This window comes from Cydia amplana, chromosome 14, assembly GCF_948474715.1.
Source record: "Cydia amplana chromosome 14, ilCydAmpl1.1, whole genome shotgun sequence".
NCBI lineage: Eukaryota > Metazoa > Arthropoda > Insecta > Lepidoptera > Tortricidae > Cydia > Cydia amplana.
Genome location: NC_086082.1, coordinates 15,729,138 through 15,751,463, shown reverse-complemented (window position 1 = coordinate 15,751,463; position 22,326 = coordinate 15,729,138). Strand labels below are relative to the sequence as shown.

The window sequence follows — 22,326 nt, the reverse complement described above, 5'->3', positions numbered from 1 at the left end:
ACTTAGTACCTGTAGTACCTGTATGACGGTAACGGAATGGAAATAATGAAAATTATGTTATTTAGTACTGATACGTTATCTCGATTCACATGACCAAATTATGTGTAACTAATACATCATCATCTTCCTCGCGTTATCCCGGCATGTTGCTACGGCTCATGGGAGCCTGGGGTCCGCTTGACAACTAATCCCAAGAATTGACGAAGGCACTAGTTTTTACGAAAGCGACTGCCATCTGACCTTCCAACCCAGAGGGAAAACTACGCCTTATTAGGATTAGTCCGGTTACCTCACGATGTTTTCCTTCACCAAAAAGTAGGTACATCATAATACCTATTCTTAATCTTAATTCAATAAACAGGAAATTGTATCATACACCATAACATCTGTGGGAGAATTCATCCTACAGTATTGCATAAGTCGCTAGACAGGTTTGACAACCAGTCTGAACCGATAACATTGGCCCAGTCAATGACCTTTCAAATGTCAATTTATCACGTTTAGGCTATTGGCATCGGCATCATCTTTTTGACAGCTTTTGTTAGAAAGGGACTTCCACTTGTATTACAAGTTACAAGCTTTTGAGAAAGGTGCCACAGTACCCCAAATTTCATTCGATAGCGTGACGTGACGTACGCGTTTGCGTTAACCGTCATTTGTATGGGATTTTGAGTTTCCAAAACGTCCCGTTTGGCGCGCTCTTCAAAATCCCATACAATAATAGACGCAAGACACAAAGGCGAACGCTCATCACGCTATCGAATGAAATGTACACAGCTACCATCCTATCTCATCTGCTCAATATAGGTGCATTTAATTCAAATTTAATATATTTTCATAAAACCACAATATTTAGTAATAGCTCGCACGCAATCCAGAAGGTAGAGGGGGTTAATTAAAAATCGATTGGACGCAGATAGGTAATGTAAGGCCGTTCGTAATGATCTGCTATTAAGATACCGTCATATTTGTATCACGAAACCATTAACTTTGATTTTTACGCGTATCAGAAATTTAAATTTATTTTTATTCATTTAAAATTATTTTTGTCTATATTGGCTTCTTGAATATACTGGTTTATTTTGAAATCGTGAGCCTGAATGTCAAAAACGTGTTAAGATGGTCATATCGGTCATATGGGAAATCTTGTTCAGTAATGACCATCATAATACATTTCTGTCATTCGGAATCACGGCCCCAAAATCACTCACAGCCATATTCGAACTTTAAGATACCTAATACGTCAAATATAGACATCACCAATATATGTCAGTGTCAAACAAGTGTCAAAAGTGACGTTTCTTCAAACAAAAACGTCTCTTTTGACACTTGTTTCACACTGACATATCTTGGTGATGTCTAATAGATATCTAGTTCAAAATCCGAATCGGGCCTCCAGTAAACAAACAAAATGCTACATGGCTCCTCTACACGATGGCCCAGCGCTGCGCCAGCGAGATGACCTTGTGGTGGTTGGAACGCAACTACACGATGGCGATATTTAGTTGTGATCTGACCGGTTTCCAAGATGGACGTGGAAGCATTAGCCGTTGCAGCAATTTATCTATACGCCACGTACCATTATTTTCATCAAGTAATTAAAAAAAAAATGGCGTAGAAGCTGCAAGAGTTTTTTGATGATACCTACTTCCCGAAAAAAATGATTTAATTTTTTTCAAAGAATTAAATTAATTAAATATCTTTTTTAATTTCATGTTACCTTATAATTTGCTTAAATTATTTTAGTGCATATTATAATTTTTATTTAATTTTGTTACTAGCTTACCAACATAGCTGTGCAAATTGTGCAATGTAGGTACTTACTATATCTAGTTAGATATGCATCTAATATTCATTTATTTTACTAAAGATGCTCAAGCAAATCTTGTCAGTAGAAAAAGGCGGCAAATTCTAAAAATGTAGGCGCGAAGGGTTATCGTCCCATAAAAAATTTGAATTTCGCGCCTTTTTCTACTGACAAGATTTGCTTGACCAGCTATATAAGCATGTATTGTTATATTTATTTATTTAAATTGTAAATGTACTGTCTGCGTTTCCATGACGAGATATGGAAATCACTTACAGAACAAGGAATCTCAGAAAAATATGTTAGAATCATAAAAGAAATTTACTCAAACAGCACAGCTCGGATTAAACTAGAGCGCACAGGCAAGGAGTTTCCTATAAAGAAAGGTGTCCGACAGGGTGATCCCTTATCACCAAAAATATTTACTGCCGTCCTTGAAAGTGTGTTTAGACGTATGAATTGGGAAAACTTGGGGCTCAATATAAAAGGCAGAAGACTTAATCACCTACGGTTCGCAGATGACCTCATACTAGTAACAGATAACCCTTCAGAGCTGAAAACTATGTTGGAAGATTTAATCACACAAAGTGAACTGGTAGGCCTTTCCATGAATATGTCAAAAACAAAGTTAATGACGAACAGTACTAAGACGCAAATTATAGTGCACGGAAATGAAATAGACTACGTTAATGAATATGTATACCTTGGGCAGATAATATCACCTGAAGACCAAACAGATAAGGAAATCGAGAAAAGAACCACAAATGCATGGAGAAAGTTTTGGTCTCTGAAAGAAGTTTTTAAGGCAAAAGAAATACCAACAAGGCAGAAATTTAAAGTCTTCAATAGTTGTATAATACCAGTACTAACTTACGGTTGCCAAACTTGGGGACTTACAAAAAAGCAGCGCCAAAAACTTAATGTATGTCAGAACCATATGGAAAGAAGCATACTTAACATAAAACTTAGAGACAGAGTCAAATTGTCCATAATCAAAGCAAAATCAAAAACAAAAACAATAACTAAAATAATAAAAGAACAAAAATGGCGCTGGACAGGCCATATGATGAGAGAAACCTTGGATAAGTGGACAAGAGACCTTGTAGAGTGGTGCCCTAGATATAATAAAAGAAAGAGTGGCCCACAAAAGTTTAGATGGTCGAATGATTTAACAAGAATAGGAAGTAAATGGATGCAAACAGCAAAAGAAAGAAACAAATGGAAAGCTATGGAGGAGGCCTACGTCAAAGGACGAGTTGAAGCTAAAGTTGATAAATCAAATTAATATATGTTATGTACCAGCTTCAATAATAAAGGCTAATTACAATTACAATTACTGTCTGCGTAAATTTCCTATTCCTTCATTACTTCCATAATGAGGCCTCGTACTAGTCATTTTTAATAAAAAAAAACTGTAAATTGATACTGAGCACAAACGTCCACACTCGACCGCGTTCGAGCACGCACTGTGGATTGGGCCACGTGTAGATGCGTACCGCCATCGTTGGCCCAATAGCTTTGATACCGCGACCAACCCATCGCCATTCGCCGCGCCATAAGCCAACCGACACCACTACCCTCTCTACACGTTGGCCCAATATATTGGACCAATATGTTGGGCCATCGTGTAGAGGAACCATCGAAACTTTATCCGAACTACGGCTTTTTCGTGAAAAAACTTCGTCTTTCCTTCTCGTTAAATGTGCGTGAAATTGTAGGCTGTCGATCGCGTCATAAAACTAACTCGATTGACACCTCATTCGTCATATTCAACTCAATAGTTTTGACACTACGTTGGAAAACACGACACAAATAGGCTACATGACTAATTTTCATTTATGGTATCAATCGATCGGGTTTGTTTTTAGGTTCAAATGTCTATATTGCATTAAAGTAACACAAAAGTCAGAAATTGTAGTCAAAGGCCGACAGTCGCACTTCACTCGCGAAACGCCCTATACAAAACGGCAAGGGAACGTGACGTCAAGGTCTCTGGGAGCCCATCTTGTAGTATGGACAAAACAAGAAAATTGGGGTTTTGTCGGTGAAATATTGCGTTTATGTATTGTATAGTTGCTGTACAATTTTTTTTGGATAAAATGTAAGGAATCAAATGGTACCCTTACTTTTATCGTTTTTGGAAATTAAAAAAAATTAAATTTTGAAACTTTCAGGTCCTGTATTTTTGTAATTTTTCAATATTTTATTTTAATATCCACATTATTGTGATAAATTGCTCGTTTGCTATTTATTTTACTAGATTTTGTTATAAAATTCAACATGTGTCATCATCCTTATTATATGCGAGTAACTACCTAACTACAATATCTTCATTCCTTTCTAGATATAAACTTACTAAATAATCAGTTGTCAATTTTTTTGTATTGTGTTTTTTTGTATGACTATTTTACACAGATCGACCTAGTCCCACAGTAAGCTTAATAAGGCTTGTGTGAGTACACGACTACGATATACATATTTTATTATAGTTTTTTTTTAGTATATAGAAGTATTATTGCTATTATGCATGCAACCTCGATTTAATGTATATTCCCACTGTTAAACCCATTTTCATGTGTGCAAAAGTAAATTATTTTTCTTTCACTATTTATAAATACTTATTTATATATTTAGGAGTGTGTCCATCACTCAAGTCGTGACCTCAGTATAATTGTAGCCTCAAGTGGTTACGCGAGGCAAGAGCGGACGTGTTAATTTTGGTAAACGGTGTGCAGAGGCGTGCATCTACTGCAGCGCGTCTTTAACAATGTTTCTATTGAACACATAGTTAGACGAGTTAACACATGATCTAGCGAGTTCTTAACAAAGCTCTAAGCATTGACGTTATATCTCAGGACTGGCTTTACGGGCAATAAGAATGGGGCATGAATGGGGCCAGTACAGCGGTGTGACGCCTTTACAACGCGATTGGTTGATGAGTTCGCATCACGCGCGCGATCGGTCGCGGCTCGAATTCGTAAGTGACACTGTTAAACTAGGACCATTTTTAGTGCCTGTAAGGCCCGTCCTAAGATATACATCAATGGCTCTAAGTGCATGGATATGCCGGTCTGCCTAAAGCCCTTGCTACACGGTCGCCGACAAGCCCCTCAGACCGCGTGGCCTTGGTCTGGACGGACCGTGTAGACAGTTGTTTCCAACAAAATTTGACCAAAACTGACCAAGGTCAGACCAAGGACAGACGGTTAGAAGGCTTGTCGGCGACCGTGTAGCAAGGGCTTAAGGTATAAGGCGGTATCTCAAAAAGAAATGAACGCTTTAACTTTCGGTACCCTTAGCATGAGTTTTACGCGGCCTTAAAAGCTAGTGTCTGCGTCAACAGAGATGTATGATCAGTTATTTAACGCAGTCGCTAGCGAATATGTCAGTGTCAAACTCGTGTCAAGGATACCGGAAAAACAACTCTTTTTCCTGCGTGTGTTTTATAATTATATTATCTGGTATTTTCAGGTACGAAGTCACCTGCCTACCACCGCAAACGAGTAAGATTAACGACTTTTACTAATGACATAAGCCATTAGGACGTTATTGCGTATCCTGTTGTAAAATCTGAACGTTTTTATAATTCAGGTTGAGAATGTTTTTTTAGCGTTTAGCCTTTGCGAGATGTGTAACTGTGTAATACTTGAGGCGTATTCTTATACTAATAAATGGTTTTAAATCATCTTCACCTAGAAACGTCACTTTTGATACTGACAGATCATATCCATGCGTAGTCTCGATGTCGACTTATAATAAGTTATACTATTAACCCTTAAACCGCCAGAGTCTGATATATAAGACATTGCATATCCAGCTCATTTCGCCACAGTCTGATAAATAAGACAAAGATCTGATTTGGTTTTTACAGCACATTTATAACTCCTGTAACTATGCCAACCTTACTCTGCGTGGTACAATTACTGTCGGTGGCGACACGAGTACGCTCGGTCAAAAACGCGGTTAAAAGGTTAATAGCATATATTGCCTATAATGTTACGCTTAAATAAATATCCATAACAAAACCAGATCAAATACATAACCTGTTATTACAATCAGAATTCACCTTTTTGACAACTTTTATTATGGGACCAAATGATGAGATGTTGATGTCAACTTTAATCAGTCTTATCCGAGACCACGGGGACAACGCCGTTCTCGAAACGCTGGAGTCAATTTAAAACTAAATTATACACGATTAGGTAAGCCCCGGGCCCCGTTCTAATCTTATACCTTTAAACGAGCAATTCTTGTATTTATATTTCGGGAATCTAGGAAACGGCTCTAACGATTTCGATTAAATTTACTATATGGGGGTTTTTGGGGGCGGGCGCTAAATCCATCTAGCTAGTCTTATCTCTGGGAAAACTCACATGAGTTTTTATATGTTGTCCGAGCTTTGCTCGGTCTCCAAGACATTGTAACGTAAATTGCATGCAAGTTCTTGGTACCTTAAACCTCGTTTAACAACACAAGAAAAACAAAGTCAACCCCCGTCTGTAGAGTCTGTGCGTTTCTCAGATATTTATATTTATCAAGCAAATCGGGTGCCTGTTCATTTGGAGCGACAAAGGAGTGCTCATCATTAACTTATTGCAAAAACCTTTGATTTTCATTTAGACGTGGATCAAAGAGATCTAATGCTGGCTTTACACTCGGTGTGACACAGCCTAATTTTGGAATATAGGTAATTTCACCAATAACAGTCTGTTAGTGTTCCGTACCCAAAGGGTAAAAACGGGACCCTATTACTAAGTCCGTCCGTCCGTCCGTCCGTCCGTCCGTCCGTCCGTCCGTCTGTCACCAGGCTGTATCTCACGAACCGTGATAGCTAGACAGTTGAAATTTTCACAGATGATGTATTTCTGTTGCCGCTATAACAACAAATACTAAAAACAGAACAAAATAAAGATTTAAGTGGGACTCCCATACAACAAACGTGATTTTTGACTGAAGTTAAGCAACGTCGGGCGGGGTCAGTACTTGGATGGGTACCGTTTTATTGCTTGTTTTGCTCTGTTTTTTGTTGATGGTGCGGAACCCTCCGTGCGCGAGTTCGACTCGCACTTGGCCGGTTTTTTTTTGAAACGTTTCTATGTATCCATCTAACTAATCTGTGGGTCTAGCCAAGATGACAATCAAACATTGACAAATGCGTACGAAAATAAAAGTAGCTTAATTAATAAAAATAGTTAATTGGCTAGGCCGCCCTGACTAGGAACTAGGTTAATAAAACAAAGCGACTTTATTGTATTTGCGTTCGTTAGTAGGTATTGTACGTGCGTCTAAGTAAAAAAATACACACAGCTTGTATCAAGAATTATATTTTTAACAAAATAATAATTTCCATTACAAGTTCCAAATTTCCAATAGGTACTCAATTCATTAGACATGATAATATATTATTTGGATAGGGTTAACTAAGCTGTGTTTCTCTCGTTATGTCTGTCTGTCTTCATTGTGTCCTTGTTTAAAGTAACTTTTGACAAGTTATTAGTCTCTTATTATTGTTATAAATCTTAAATATTTTTCTAAGTGTGTTTTTTTATTTTTTTAAGTAAGACTAAATGACTTTAACTTACATTAACCTCTAAACCTATAACCCAAAGACCTATAAAAATTCTTTCCTTTTGAATCATTTTCATTTTGAATTATCTGTGAGCGGCTAGATTAAACGGAGATTAGAGCGGTGAATTATATTTGAGATTAAAATTCCTTTTCAAGCACATATCCGGTTCAAGAATATTTAGATCCAGTGAATTTTGAGCGACAAGAAATGCTCATCATTAAATTAATTCGAGAACCTTTGATTTTATTCAGACAAGGATCAAAGAAATGGACTCTTGCTGGTTTTAATGCTGGGTACACACTCGCTGTAAAACCGCAGCAGATAGTAACTCTTTATTGTAAAAGAACGCTTTCATAATGAAAGTAACTTATAATTAGGAAAAGATAAGTACAAAGGCGAGTTTATCTTTTTAAGAGATCTCTTACAGTTAACTTTTTGGTAGATGAAAGTAAGTCTCATTCAGTTTTATGCAAAAAAGAAACAGTTTAATCGACGTTGATGACACTTTCGTAATTAGTGAGTACTTGAGTAGGTTTTGAAGGAAGGATTAAGTAGGGTTTATTAGACAACATCTCTCTCACTATTTCTCTTTCTCTCTGCTGATTTCCGTGGTAGATGAATAAAATGATTATCTAAATATGAATGAAAATAAAGTTGTTTTGTTTATGTTTCATAATATCACAATTAAAACACCGGTATTATACCACTGGGTCACATTATTATCATGCGGTGACACACAAAATTCTTACACCGCTCACAAAATCTCTTCTCCTGTCTTCCATGGTAGTCTAATAATGATTATCAAAATCTGATTAAAAACAAAATAAAGTTGTTATGAATTTTTTATATTAAAGGAAAAAATGGAAAAAGTTACGCTTCCGGCAGGACTTGAACCCGCATCCTCCGCAATACGTGCGTTGCTCTTAACCAGTTGAGCTACGGAAGCCTACCAGGACATCGCAAATCTTTCCATCCCTTCCTTTTTGCATACACGCCATAAGGGTGGCGTACAATGTAGTATTTAGTATGGGTTAGCACATTGTTACTGGTGAATTCTCAATGCAACTTGAGACTCCGGTGTCGTCAAAAGATGTAATCGTCTTTCGGTAGATGTCGCTATACGCCACCCTTATGGCGTGTATGCATAAAGGAAGGGCTTCCGTAGCTCAATTGGTTAAGAGCAACGCACGGATTGCGGAGGATGCGGGTTCAAGTCCTGCCGGAAGCGTAACTTTTTCAATTTTTTCCTTAAATATAAAATTTGGAATATCGCTCGCAGACGTATCTACTTGTTAAAAAATTGATTTAAAGTTGTTATGATTAAATAAGCCATCAGTCTGAGCGGTAATGTGGTGGCAGCATTAGTCATAAATTCCCGACTACGTCCTCAAAAAGCGCTATCTAACAAATCGTGCTTAATTTGTTTATGAACACTTGAATAACTTCGTTTAATTAGGAGTTTCCACAGTATACAAATGTTAAACAGTAAATTATTAATATTGAATAATAAGTGCATGGTTCGATTTAGAATTTGACTAACTATAGAGCACACATTATAAAGTCCGTCTAAGCTAACTCTGCACCGACTGGAACAGAACAAAGCGAGGCAGTCAGTGTCATTCTCTCTCTTTCTTTCTCTTCCAAGCTATATATCCCATATGGTGATGGGGTCAGCTTTCCGTGTCTTTCGTTTCCACTTCGCCCTATCTTCGACGTCGCTTTCGGATACTTTGCACTCAATCATATCTTTTAGCATCTTCCATCTTGTTTTCGGTTTACCTCTGCCTCTTTTGCCGGGGATGGAAAGTCGTAGTGATAAATTTCCAACGTAGTCTGGTGGTCTCCTCTTTACGTGGTCATCACTCATCTCATCGCAGCCTACTCTCCTGCATTTTATAATGGTATGCTCGCTGCCATACATCAGTACGGCCAGTTTCATTATAAACGTCATATTTTCATAGCAATTTGATATTAATTATGGCGTTGCCACACGTGGAGATGTATTCTTTAATCAATGGCAAACAACAATTTCCTATTGTCCAAGTCTCCATTTGTCTCCATGGACTGCCGTAGGTAAACCATTATTACGATTAATGACCAACTATCAGAGTGATTTCTATCGCAGTTAACTCATGAGCAGTAATGGTGGACTCCGTGTTTGTAAATGTCTATAAAAATCACAGACATATTTAAGTAGATCACGTATACTCTGACTACTTGGAAAAATGTTTATTTAGATTATAAACTATGTACTTAGTTAATGGATGATACTGAGAACTGATGATACTCTGACTGAGAATATTCAATTGGTATTGTTAATACACAAAAATACAGTACCACAACGAAAACACAGGTTGTGTGTAATAAGTACTATTAATAGTGTAGTAGACGTAGTATGTTGTTAAGTCTCCAAACCCAGCCTGTATCTCAAAAACCATTAAGAGACCATTTTAATTTATGTTTACTCTATCTACATCTCATAGTTTTACGTATTTCAATGTAATAGTTATTTGCCCCCTTATTCATAAAAATTTACAAACCTCAATTAGTTTTCATGTTTTATTCCTTTCGTACAAATACATAGGTAAGACAAATTTAAAGATTAACTACCAGTTGCACCATATGCACTTGACAGACTGATTAACGTTAGCTGACGCGCCGCGGCGGTTTACTATGAAACTTTCCATACAATAAAATTTAGCGAACTCTTAAACGATGACAATAGTTTGGTGCAACTGACCCTTAGACAAACATTAAATAGCAAATTGAAGCTTTCAAGGGGTCCACTGATTACCAGTCCGCCGGACAACATCAGCCTGTCAGTTAGAACAAAAAGTTGACAGTTACGAACAACTGACAGGCTGATATCGTCCGGCGCACTGATAATCAGTGGGCCCCTTTAGTGTGTTTATGAAAAATGCTATAAGAATGTCTATATGCATATATGTCTGTGCCAAGAACCATTTCACCTCCGGCTGTAAAACTGCGTTTCCAACACACGCGAGGCATGTAGGTCGGGCCGAGAATTTTATAGCTCTGGATATTGCATTCCAAATACGTTAGGTGTCGGAGTTTTCTGTACGGTTTTAGGGAAATGTCATCCATCATTTCATGGGAAATAAATGTGGGACTCAAATTTTATTGGAATGTGAAAATATATAAAAAAACAACTTTTTTTAACGGCCTACTTGCTAGAAGGCAAGGAGGCCGTTGTTGAGGAGGCGGTAGTAAAGCTCCGGCTGTGGAATGAGCTCCCTTCCGAGGTTTTCCCGAGGGTCTACAGCAGGGATGTTGCGAATATCCGCATCCGCATCCGCAACCGCGGAACTTCCGCATTATTTTCAACATCCGCATCCGCATCCGCATCCGCATAAAATCGATGCGGATTTAATGCGGATGCGGATGTGGAACAGGTCGGTACAGGAACGTCTTAGCATGCTAGACTGCTAGGTAATTTAGTCATTAACCAAAAAAACCTATTAGAAATGAGCAGTCAAGCGTGAGTGGGACTTAATGTACGGAACCCTTGGAACGCGAGTCCGACTCGCACTTGGCTGGTTTTTTGAAATAAAAATTCCTAAAATGTAATATTTGACGTTTTTTATGGTACTATCTTGACATCCGCATCCGCATCCGCATCCGCGGATGTGAGCCTTTAAAAATCCGCATCCGCATCCGCATCCGCGGATGTCAAAAAATCGGCATCCGCAACATCCCTGGTCTACAGTATGGGGTTCTTCAAAAAAGGAGTGTACAGGTTTTTAAAAAAGTCGGCAACGCGCATGTTACACCTCTGGAGTTGCAGGCGTCCATAGGCTACGGTGACTGCTTACCATCAGGCGGCCCGTATGCTTGTTTGCCACCGATGTGGTATAAAAAAAAAGGAGGTCCCAGGTTCAAATCCTGGTCAATCACAGATATGTGTTCCTGAGTTATTGATATTTTCTATATATTTATCTATATTTATCTATTAAATACTACTCCCAATTGAAGAGATATAAGGGTAATTCGCCAGTAACTGGCCGCCTGATAGTAACTGGCTACCCTAAACTAAAAATGAATTCTATTTACCTAGAAATAGAATTCATTTTAGTATAAGGTGGCTATAGTTATTGAAGGCTGGTCAGTTATTGAAACCTTATACTAAAATGACTTTTGTTTATAGGTGAATAGAAATAATTTTTAGTTTAGTGTGGCCAGTTATTGGCCGGTGGCCAGTTACTGGCGAATTACCCTACTGCTCTTACTCTGTTACTGCGCTGCGGTGTCAACCATGATATTTCTCGCGTTCGCTTCCCCTTTTGTCCGCCGCGACGCCGCACAACCCCTGCCGGGGGTAGTTCCAAGAAAATTGCTTTGGCTGTTTCAATACTTTTTAATCCTGCGAGGTGTGAAAATGTAATTATCGAATTTTCGGTCGGCTTGGAAATGGAAGGGTTTGCACGGGGTTGAGACGGTGGGCGAAGGCGAAAAATACGGGATTTTTAATGGAACATGACGTTGGCAAAACAAGCTTTTTTGCGTCAGGTATTTTTACTAATCATACCGTCATTCAAAAAACGCTTGCGATTAAGCTACCTATCGTTGTCAAATGCATTGCGACCACGTGCGGACATACATTTGAAATTTTTGAAACACTTTCTTCATAACACGCGCGTGGTGCAAGCAACAGGCGCAGGCGCAGTACGAGTAGAGAAATATACACCGTCATTCTGGATCGATATCGTAAGTATACCTCTCGCGTAGAATTTGTTGTTTTATCTTTGCTTTGTGTAAACAGTAGTAGTTTTTTTCCACGTATACGTCTTTTACCTGCCATTAATTAGTATTCTGAGTCCTTTTCTAGGTTATAAATATGTACTTAGTATATGTATAAATATGATGTGTTGCGCCATATAAAACGTGACAAAGCATTTTTTTTTTGTTTTTGTTAAACATTCACATTAATGTGTGTGTGTGTGTTTATGTGTAATTCTTGTATGTTTATTGTTGTATATAGCTATGTGTGTAAATCACATGAAATAAATAATTTTGATTTTTTTTTTGAATTTTGAATTAATAAATATTAAAAGAACATTATTCATTATATTTATTTAAACTTTAAAGACCCTTTACCTAATGCACGATTGTGTGAAATTCGCTCGATATCGATTTATTTAGAGAACATTTATAAAAAAAAATTAATGAAATTTTATACCAATCACTCTTGTCTACTCGATTAGATTACCAACAAAAAAGTAAACAAAACACTTTTACTTTTAACCCTGTTCAATAACTCGCTCGCTAATCTTAAAAAAACTCATCATAAACAATACCAATCCTGTCACTTGCACTTCATACAACACACGCTATTGCGTAAGTACAGAATAGCCAATAACGCCTTGTCATCTACGTGATTCCAAAAAGAACCTAGTTACGTGGGAACAAAGCACAAATTCGAAGGGAAGACAAATTGAGATAAGAGATTGTGTAAATTGACGTATATTTCACGCGCGAGCAACGAGCGTCGATTCTGAATAAATTGAATCTTTCCGTTGGTGATAGTGATGTGGGTTAGTGATCCTGGGAAATTTAAAATTTAGAATATTCCTTTAAAAGTGGTCACAATTATAGTGTGACATAAAATAGTAGGTATAAAATAATAAAAAACCATAAGTACTTAATTGCTGCCACGCCATATCACGTTTAGGCCTTTACGTCAAAAATGTGACAGTTACGTAGAGTGTGACGCCCTCAATAATTTTCTGCAATATCAACTTTTTTTAAATAATAATCAAATGTACCAAATGATTTTACCGAATAAAAATACCTAGATCATTACTTCACTTACTAAAAATCATTAAAATCCTCATTTGCAAAAAAAAATCTTAACAAAAAAAAATACTTAATCAAATATTATTTAGCGGCAGTTATTAATTATTATGTAAATTTGCGTTCTTAACTCCCCCCTAACCGCTAACCTAACCCTAAAAAATATTGTGTTAGTAGCTGAGTAAAAACGTATCAAACAGGATTTCACGCTCCCGGGAATATTTATTCCTAGAGCCCATCCCTAGCTGGCACATCGCTTGTCTATGGCAAATTGAGCCGTCATGTTGGCTAGCCCGAAGCACTCGGCTTACACGGAATGAGAATAAGATTGAGAGGAATAGAAAAGCTTCATAGTTTGACACGCCGTTCGAAATGTTGAACAAATTGACATAACATCCTCTCTCGTGTATTCACGTGTAAAGTTCGGTTTAACATGGCGGGATAAATCGAGAACGGTAACTGTAGTATCTATGTGTGTATCAACTGCAATAGCATGCACTATCGATGGATAAATTCATTCATTATTGATCTATGAAACTTTGCTCTCTGTACAAGCCAAGGCATTCACAATATCTGAACAAGCACTCTAGCGCCTTGACAATAGAGGCGTGCTCAGATATTTGAGAGCATCTAGACCGCTCCGATATATCTGATGGCGACTGTACATTGAAGTGATGATTGTGTACTAGCATATACCCAAACTAATATTCTAACATTTTTTAACACCTACCTATCGTGTTAATAACAAAGTTTCTTTTATCCTGTACAATATTTATATCTAAAATTACAAATTAAAATTATAAATTTAAAAAAAAAGACAACGCTTCAAGTCGTTCCCGGCGCAAAGGTGCCCATGATGCTCGCAGCATTGCCACGCTGGATCACCAGGGACAGCCTTTGCACGAGGAACGACTCGGAGCGGGGGCCTTCCCCTTTCTGTCTGAGTCGACGTCCTAAGTCGCGTGTGAAGCGTTTCGCGTCGGCTCCCCAGCAACCCGCCGTTTCAACTGCGAAAGGGACGATTATGTAGGCAGGGGAGAGGGGATCATATTTACGACGCTTCACATCCGCTTGTGTTTCCGCTGCCGCTCCGGCCACGCGTGAGGTACGGCTGACATGGGAGGCGGCGAAGGTGCTGACGCACGTAGCGTCCCATACCAAACACCGCCCCCTTTCCCAAGGTACCAAAGTCAGGCCATCAGGCCGTTTACCGTCGGTACGACTAAGACCTGGTGGCTCAAGTACCGATGGCACACCAGCTGATCTAAGGGCCCGCTGGATCGTATCGTTTAGGGCATGGTGGCGCGGATGCCTACCTGCACATCGGCGACAACTCAGTGCGTGATGACCGTCAGCACCCACCATGGAACCGCAGATGCATAAATGTGGTTGGCATACATCGCAGCCCAGGCGGAGAGCAACGGCCACGCGCAACGAGTTGCCGTCGAGTAAGGTACCCAATTGGGGCGAAGGCAATGCGTGGAGCCATGCCCCTGATTCTGGTTGTGATACTGCCAGAAGCCTCGCACGGTCTACACCCGCGGCACTCTCAATAAGGTTGTCAATCGAGGCTTTAGAGCGGGTGTCGTCCCACGCACGCTGTATTTTGGGATTCTCTGGCACAGTCGCTCCCTGGTTGATGCACAACCATTCCCTTAAGGCGTCAGCCACAAAGGGAATGCACACCCTGTCGCCATTTTTAGGTAAAATACGAGCAACGAGGTCTGCCACCCCATGGGCCGACGCCAAAAAGGCCGGTAGACTCACATCTTGAATACGACGCACACCAAGGCCACCGTGACGGACTGGAAGAGCTGCTTGTGTCCACTGGTTATCGTTCATCGAGATGTTTACGATGGACTCAATTGTTAACTTTATAGTGGCATCGAAGCAACTGATGTCGTCGGGAAATAACCAAACCGGGGCCGTACGCATAAGATAGGTTACTTTAGGCACGGCGAAACATTTTTGTAAAAGGACCAAAGCTACATGCGGATTAATATCCTTGAGGCGTTCGCCGGCAAGCAGGAGGAGCTCTTTGCGCGATAGTAGAGCCTCGGGAACTGCAGATGGAAATATAGGGGCTCCGAGTAAGGTGAAAGAGTTGGAGTTAAGTTCCGTAAGCCCAGGCAATATCGATGAGAAGGAGGGAAGGAAAGAAGATGACTCCAACCCGCAAGCGAAAAACTCGCATTTGGACGCATTAACTTCTAAACCCAAATCATTAAGGCGCGAAAGCAAAATAAGCAAGTCTCGCTTTACCTCTTCTGGTTTACCTCCAATGGTCCCATCATCGAGGTACCAGATATTGAGTGGGGACTTAAGTTCAGCGATTGCTTTTTGTATTGAGAGGCTAAACGTGAGGGGGCCCAACGGATCTCCTTGTTGAGCACCCACTTGAGACATAATGCGACTGGAACCATAGAAGAGGTTGGAAGGAAGGTGATAGACCTGATAGAGGAAGGGGTAGAGAATTGGAATATTCTCCCTTACCTCGTTTAATAAGGCGTCCCTTTCAACCGAGTTGAAGGCGTTTTTTAAGTCCAGTTTGACTATCACACTACCTGCATTTTCTGGATCTAAAGCAAAACTACGCACTGCATGTATCGCCGCTTCGCAACCCAACGGTGTCCCGAAACCTACCTGAACTGGCTGAAGGTAGGAAGCCATCTGCTCTCTTACCGCGCGGCACCCAAGTTTAGCGACGAGTCGGCGAAAAGTACTCCCTACTGCTATTGGACGCACCCCTCCCTCCTTCTTCTTTAACGCGCAAAGAGTTGCCCCATACAAATAAGGACAAACTTCGGCATGTAACTTTCCGCTAAGTAAAAAATTACAAAGTTTGGTTAAGGACTCCATCAGACGTACACCGCTGTCTCCGGCCGAGCCAGATGTCAGCTCCTTCAACAGGTCTGGCCGGATGCCATCCAAGCCTGCTGCTGAACCACTGTGGAAGGAGTTTATAGCCCAAGTCACATCGTCCACTTTAACTGACAGGGTTTGACAGTTCATATCTGGCTCCGCTGGGAAAGAGAGAGGACGAGATGGAGTCGGATGTTTCGATTGCAGAGCTGTAAGAGTGTCAGGTCCTTGAGGAGCGATTGTGTCTTCACTCATAAGTATTCGGACAGCTCCTCTCAAATCGCCCTCATGGACCTTGGCTTCAATCAACTTAGTTAGTGAGAGCGACCGGTGAGCCGCCGTACATTCAGCGAATGCTAAGTAAGAGAAAGCATCTATATTGGCCTTAACTTTAGCGGTAAGAGATCCTGCTTTTTCCGATTCAGGAGTTCGTAGAGCTCTGTAGGAAAAAGAAAGGAGGGCGAACCATTCGTTTACACCATTAATTGAAATGCAATTGTCAATTATACTACATAACTTACTAGCGGCGATACTCCTCGCCCCTTTTGGAATGTGGCGAAGAACTCGCACCGAACCTTTAAAAGAGGCAAGTTGTTCCAGGCTACAGCTATATGTTTGTGAAGTTGGAGCTGGTGGAGAGACATTAAAGCCAACAGAGGTATCGTCGGTGGGTTGCGGAAGTATAAGGCGGGGGACATCTTTGTGTTTACGAGTAATATGGGACTTAAGACCTCGGGACGTGAACACTCGCGACGAGTCAGGACAGTGGGGGCACGTCGACTCAGACAGAGAACTCATCGCTAACTAACAACATAATAAATCAGATACTTAGGTATATAAATTAACAAACAAAAAACCACAGTATATAAAACTAAACAATTTCACAATTAAAGACTTGCACGATACTGATGAGTCTGATAATCTTTCGATGTGTGGTGCACGGTGTACCGTCACGATCAGCCGGAGCGCTGGGCAGAGACGGGGCGTCGAAAGGGGTCTTGGTCTTTGGGCAGATGAAAAGGCGAAAACCGGCACAAACGGCAGGCTTAGTTCTTTACAGGAGCTTCGGGGACATCGGGAAACAGTGACTTCGATATGATCGTGAACTCGTGATACAATTTAAAACCGTAGTGCAGAAATCCTGCATTGTTCGTTTGAGTGTCACAAGCCAAATTTATAACACGGAGCGTATTTCCATTTTAAAAGAATATTTTCACAAAGATATACTATTTAACACAGATGATTTTCGTAAAGACTGTTTCCTGAGACTTGATTTGTTGTAATTATTCAATATTTACAAATTAAAATGTATTTTAAATATGTGAAAAAATTTTTGCGTGGCAGCTGTCAACGTCAATTTTTTATTGAAATGGGTAATAACAAATATTTGTGATGTTTTCAACCACATTGTCGGTTGTCGATAAGGATGATTTCAAATTGAAACTATTTGGAAATAGCGCCTTATTGATAAGTAGGTACCTTTTGGTTGAAAAGGCACATCTTGTCCCGGAGTTGATGTTTTCTATGTCAGATACATAAGTAATTAATTAATTCTGTATAAGTAATTAAGTACGCGTGTGTGCCTATTTAGTTGCTTACTATATAAACTTAGTTTGGGGCTAGGCTGACCTTTATAACATAGTCTTAAAAAAAACGATAAAATAACTTTAGGCACATTATAATAATCGTAAACATCATTATGACTCATCGTTTGTCAGTGTTTATTAACGTTTACTTTTATTAAATTTAGTAACAAAAAAAAAAAAATCGAATGACCTGTTCAGTAAAACTTTATCCAAACAACTGCAACAAAACGCGCCGCTAAATTCATAATAAACCAGAATCGGGCACCGGCGCGCGCGTCGCTGGGAAACGCTTGCTTGTATAATTGATATTCTTAATTGGCGTATAAAATTTCCTGTGCCGTGACAGGCATGTTACACTTTCGCGGGCCGATCACTTCCGAAAATGGAGAAATAATCGTTACAAATAAGTTTTTCAGCTTAAACTTAAATTCAAAGTGGAAAAATTCACTCCAACTCGCGACTCCGGATCACTAGCCCATCGCTCTGTCAACTGAGCTACCGAGACCACACACTTTCGCGGTCCAATCGCTTCCGAAAATGGAGAAATAATAGTCAGAAATAAGTTTTTAAGCTTATAAATAGATTAAAGTGGAAAAATTCACTCGAACTCGCGACTCAGGATCACGTCTAGCCCTTGGCCCTGCCAACTGAGCTACCGAGACCACACCCGAGGACAGCGAATATTTCATTTTTGATATAAGCTTTTATCTCTGACTGTACTTTTATTTCAAAATGCAACTAGTAATAATTGAGACAATTCTAACAAACCCAAACACAATAAGGCTGCGTTGTTTTACCACAGAGTTCCTATCACCTAGTAAGATCAACCGAATTAATCGTATCCCGTAACAATTAAGAATTATTACATTATTAGCCAATAGCCCATAGCCAATCTAACCAGTATTGAAGAAATTCGTTATTGTCTACATGTGGCTTTCCATTAGAAAGGGTCCTTATGTATCATGTGCAATAAGGACCGTTCTACGAGGATTTCTGTTGGTATTTCAGAAAAAAAGATCCTAATTGCATGCACTTGAAGTGTAAGGTTTCTGTGATGGAAAGCCACATATTTTTAATCAATCCTTTAGATTTCTAAAATAATAGAATTGTTCATACAAAGCGCTATTAATTTATGTTTAGATTTAAGTTAGAATTTTACGGCTAAATTATTTTCCAAGCAGAATGTAACGAATTATAAAATCTGTCAAACCAACGGATTCAATTTGTTACACAAAAGCTGTAATTAGTGTAGTAATATTTATCGTCTAATTGGAAACTGTTCATAACGAGTTTTTAGTGCTTAAAATCCGTCTATCTGTATTTAGGTAAACGTAGAAAAGAGTTTAAATAGGCGGTTTTCGCTAAAGTTAAGTTGGCTTTAGTTTACCTATGTAGATTGTAGAGTCTGTGCGGAAAGAGAAGAGTCGTAGAATGTATTGGTTCCCATATATCCCACGAATCTTCTCTTTCCGCACAGACTCTACCTAAAGGTTTGCGGAAAATGTAAAATAATCGATGCACGATGGTCCCCTGCAGCGGTCGCGTCACGAGCACCACAAAAGAGTTGAAAGTGCACGTAGTGGCGCGATCGAAGCTGGAACACCCTCAGCGTGTAGCCGATCTTCTGTTATAGATTCTAAATAAAAATAAATAAATAGATATTATAGGACTTTATTAGACATATTAACTAAGTCCCACAGTAAGCAATACATCAATACCTACGTAGAAAACACCCATGACTCAGGAACAAATGTTGATATCCGTGTTCATCACACGAATAAGTAACCTTACCAGGATTCGAACCCGGGACCATCACTATCCACTATCCACAATGAGTGACTTAAATATTAAATAATCCCTAGTCTGAACGGGAACTTTCTAAGTGGAAACTTGCATGAGAAATGTATGCCAAAAATTATGGACATTTTGAGAATTTTCTGCAGCTAGGTCAAAGTCGCATACACAGGCTTGTGTTTTATAAATTATTTATCAATTTATCCGGCTGCCAATCACGAGTCACCTTGGATCCTACGTGGATGTACCATTGTTCAGATTCCGGTAGTTATGTATGTAATGCCAGGGTCATAATGATTCTGTTTACTAATACATAATAATGCATGTATAAAAAACACAGGCGTTTAATTCGCCATTACGATATTGATAACAAGTATCATTACGTTAAAAATAACTTTGTAGGTATTTGAAATTATTGAATACGTTCAATTTAGTCGTCAAATGTATGTTGACAAAAAAACTTTAGGAATATTTTTGTTACTTACCTACACGTTTTTTTACAACATTTTTTTTAACCCACAATCGTGTAGATGTAACGAAACGTATTATCTTCAAAATATTCTCATCTGGCTTTGATGTATCATTTGTGTACAAATACAAATCATGTTAAAATATTAAAATTATCAACAATCAACAATATGCACAACAAAACTCTCTGTCAAAGTATTCTTGGCTCCCCCTGTTTAAAATCGTTTACTAAAGCATAGAGAAATATAGTAAGACAAGAGTGCTCACTCCATATATCAGTTCAGACTATTAATTTCAGTGTCTACATCTAGCATCTCATCTTCTTAGTCTTTTTGGTACTAAAACTGATGTCTGGAGTGAGCACTCTATGTATTTTTTTCTCTACGACTAAAGTGATCTTTAAAGGAATCACGTCCTTCTAAAAACCATCAGACCCAAATCTGTCGTTCAGTTTTAGAATCTGTTATTCAATTCAAATTTGAATGTTTGGATTATGTCAAAATTTTGCACTTCAACCCTTGCGATTAATCCAATCACACGCAGACATAATTTAAAGAATATATAAATAACATGTGAACTAGCATGAATCAAACTCTATTTTGGAAGTTGTGCAAGTAATTATTTTTCTCCGTTTTTTTGCACACTTTACACTTTAATTAACCTAAGCTTTAGCGTAATTTTAGACCTGAAACTAAAGGAAAAATTTTGCTTCTAAGACATTATATCAAATTTTGGTGCGATAACTATCATCTTTAATAGTACCTGTTTTGTGCAGCAGGAGATAATAAAGGTTCTTAAAATTTAAGGGCCGAAGTAATAAAACGAGACGAAAGTCGAGTTTTGTTAAAATAGGCCTGAGAATTTTAAGACCTAGTTGCTATATTTTTCTAAGACAGTAGCAAACACCTAAAATAATAGTTACAAAAACATCTAACTGAAAAATGATTTCTATATGATTCATTCAAATATCGGTTTGATGTCAAGTGCACGTTCGAATGGGCCTAAGTGTTTTTTCTTGTGAACTCAAACGTTACATAATCGATGACAGTACGTTTTGAGGTTATGTTTACAATAACATACCAAAACCGTGTTACCGACGTATGTTCAATATGGCCGTGCGTGTATTTTGTAATTGTTAAAAGATGTGTTTTTAAACATTGGTCTTTTGTTTTAACCTTATAATGTGTTTATATATATTGTGTAATAAAGAATTCTTGTATTTTTAACAAAGGCGAGAAAGTTACGTTAAAATGAATATTTTTTTTGTTGACAATACATTTAAGAGACAGCTTTATACTAAGTGTGATGCTCGTCTTATTTGAAACCAAAATTTAGCTATCAAAATATAAGTGGTTATAAAAATATTATGGCTATTGAATCCACCAACACTAATAATCAAAACTGCCAAATCAACTCCGCGTGTATAAAGAAAAGATTCATCTAATCGCAGAGTTAAGACAATACTTACTCTAAGACGTTTTTGATAGAGATCAGATTTGTCCATTAAAAATATAGAACATCTGACCAAATGTTTTTGAGGTTATGATATAAATTAAATATTAAAGTTTTAAATTTGCGAGACGAAAGACCTAAGTTGGTAGACGTTAAGTCGCGTCACGTTATGACCGAGACATAAAAGACGTTTTATAAGACGCCGTTTTAGAAATTGTGAGATTTATTACTGAAGGTTATTTTAGTTATTACACTCATGAGTGGGTGTTTCATTTTACATTTTCCTGCTGGACACATTTTTGTTATTGGTTTCTTTTCTCGTGTTATTTTTGTATTCGTAAATTTTCCAGTGTTTTTGTTTTTAAATGAATAACGTAAGCATAAGAACACAAGGACGAAGATAAAGGAAGTAATAAAATAAATGAATATTTGGGGACAATCTTACACAGGTACTAGGCGACGATGTACCTACATAATTATGTATAGATTACATCCATGATTCAAGAAAAAATATATACGTATTGAAAACACATGAGCTCCTGCTTAGTACTCTTAGTAGGCAGAGTCACTACTAAAAATAAATGTTTTTTTCTTGTACATTTCCTTAAATTGGTCGCTTTTAATTTGTGTTGTAAAAATGCCAAGGGCTCACCTATTAATAGACAGGTACCAGAAAAATAAAATAGACAGACGGCAGAACAATCAAGTTATGACAATATTGCGATTACTTCGGGTATAAAATAGTGTACAATCCCTGCTACATTCATTACGACCTAACCTTAACATTAAAATATTAACTATTAATACGTTATTGCTGCAATGTTTGCACGCCAACTAAATGCACATTATCTGCCGGGTGGTGTTACATATGTCGTAGTCAGATCGTATAATCCGCCGTATTTCATTACGGCTAGCCGTTATCAAAAACAGGGGGGTTTTGAAATGCCGGGGTTCGACGATTAGCCGGATTGTCATTG

At 38.5% G+C, this 22,326-nt stretch overlaps 1 long non-coding RNA gene across 1 annotated transcript in view; it reads left to right on the top strand.

Annotated features, from left to right (window-relative positions):
• The first annotated feature begins 532 nt into the window (after nucleotides 1–532).
• LOC134654243 (uncharacterized) overlaps nucleotides 533–22,326 on the top strand; it is a 206,942-nt gene continuing 185,148 nt past the window's right edge. Inside the window, exon 1 of the long non-coding RNA XR_010097316.1 lies at nucleotides 533–598. This is a non-coding gene — a long non-coding RNA (uncharacterized LOC134654243). The remainder of the gene's footprint in view (nucleotides 599–22,326) is intronic.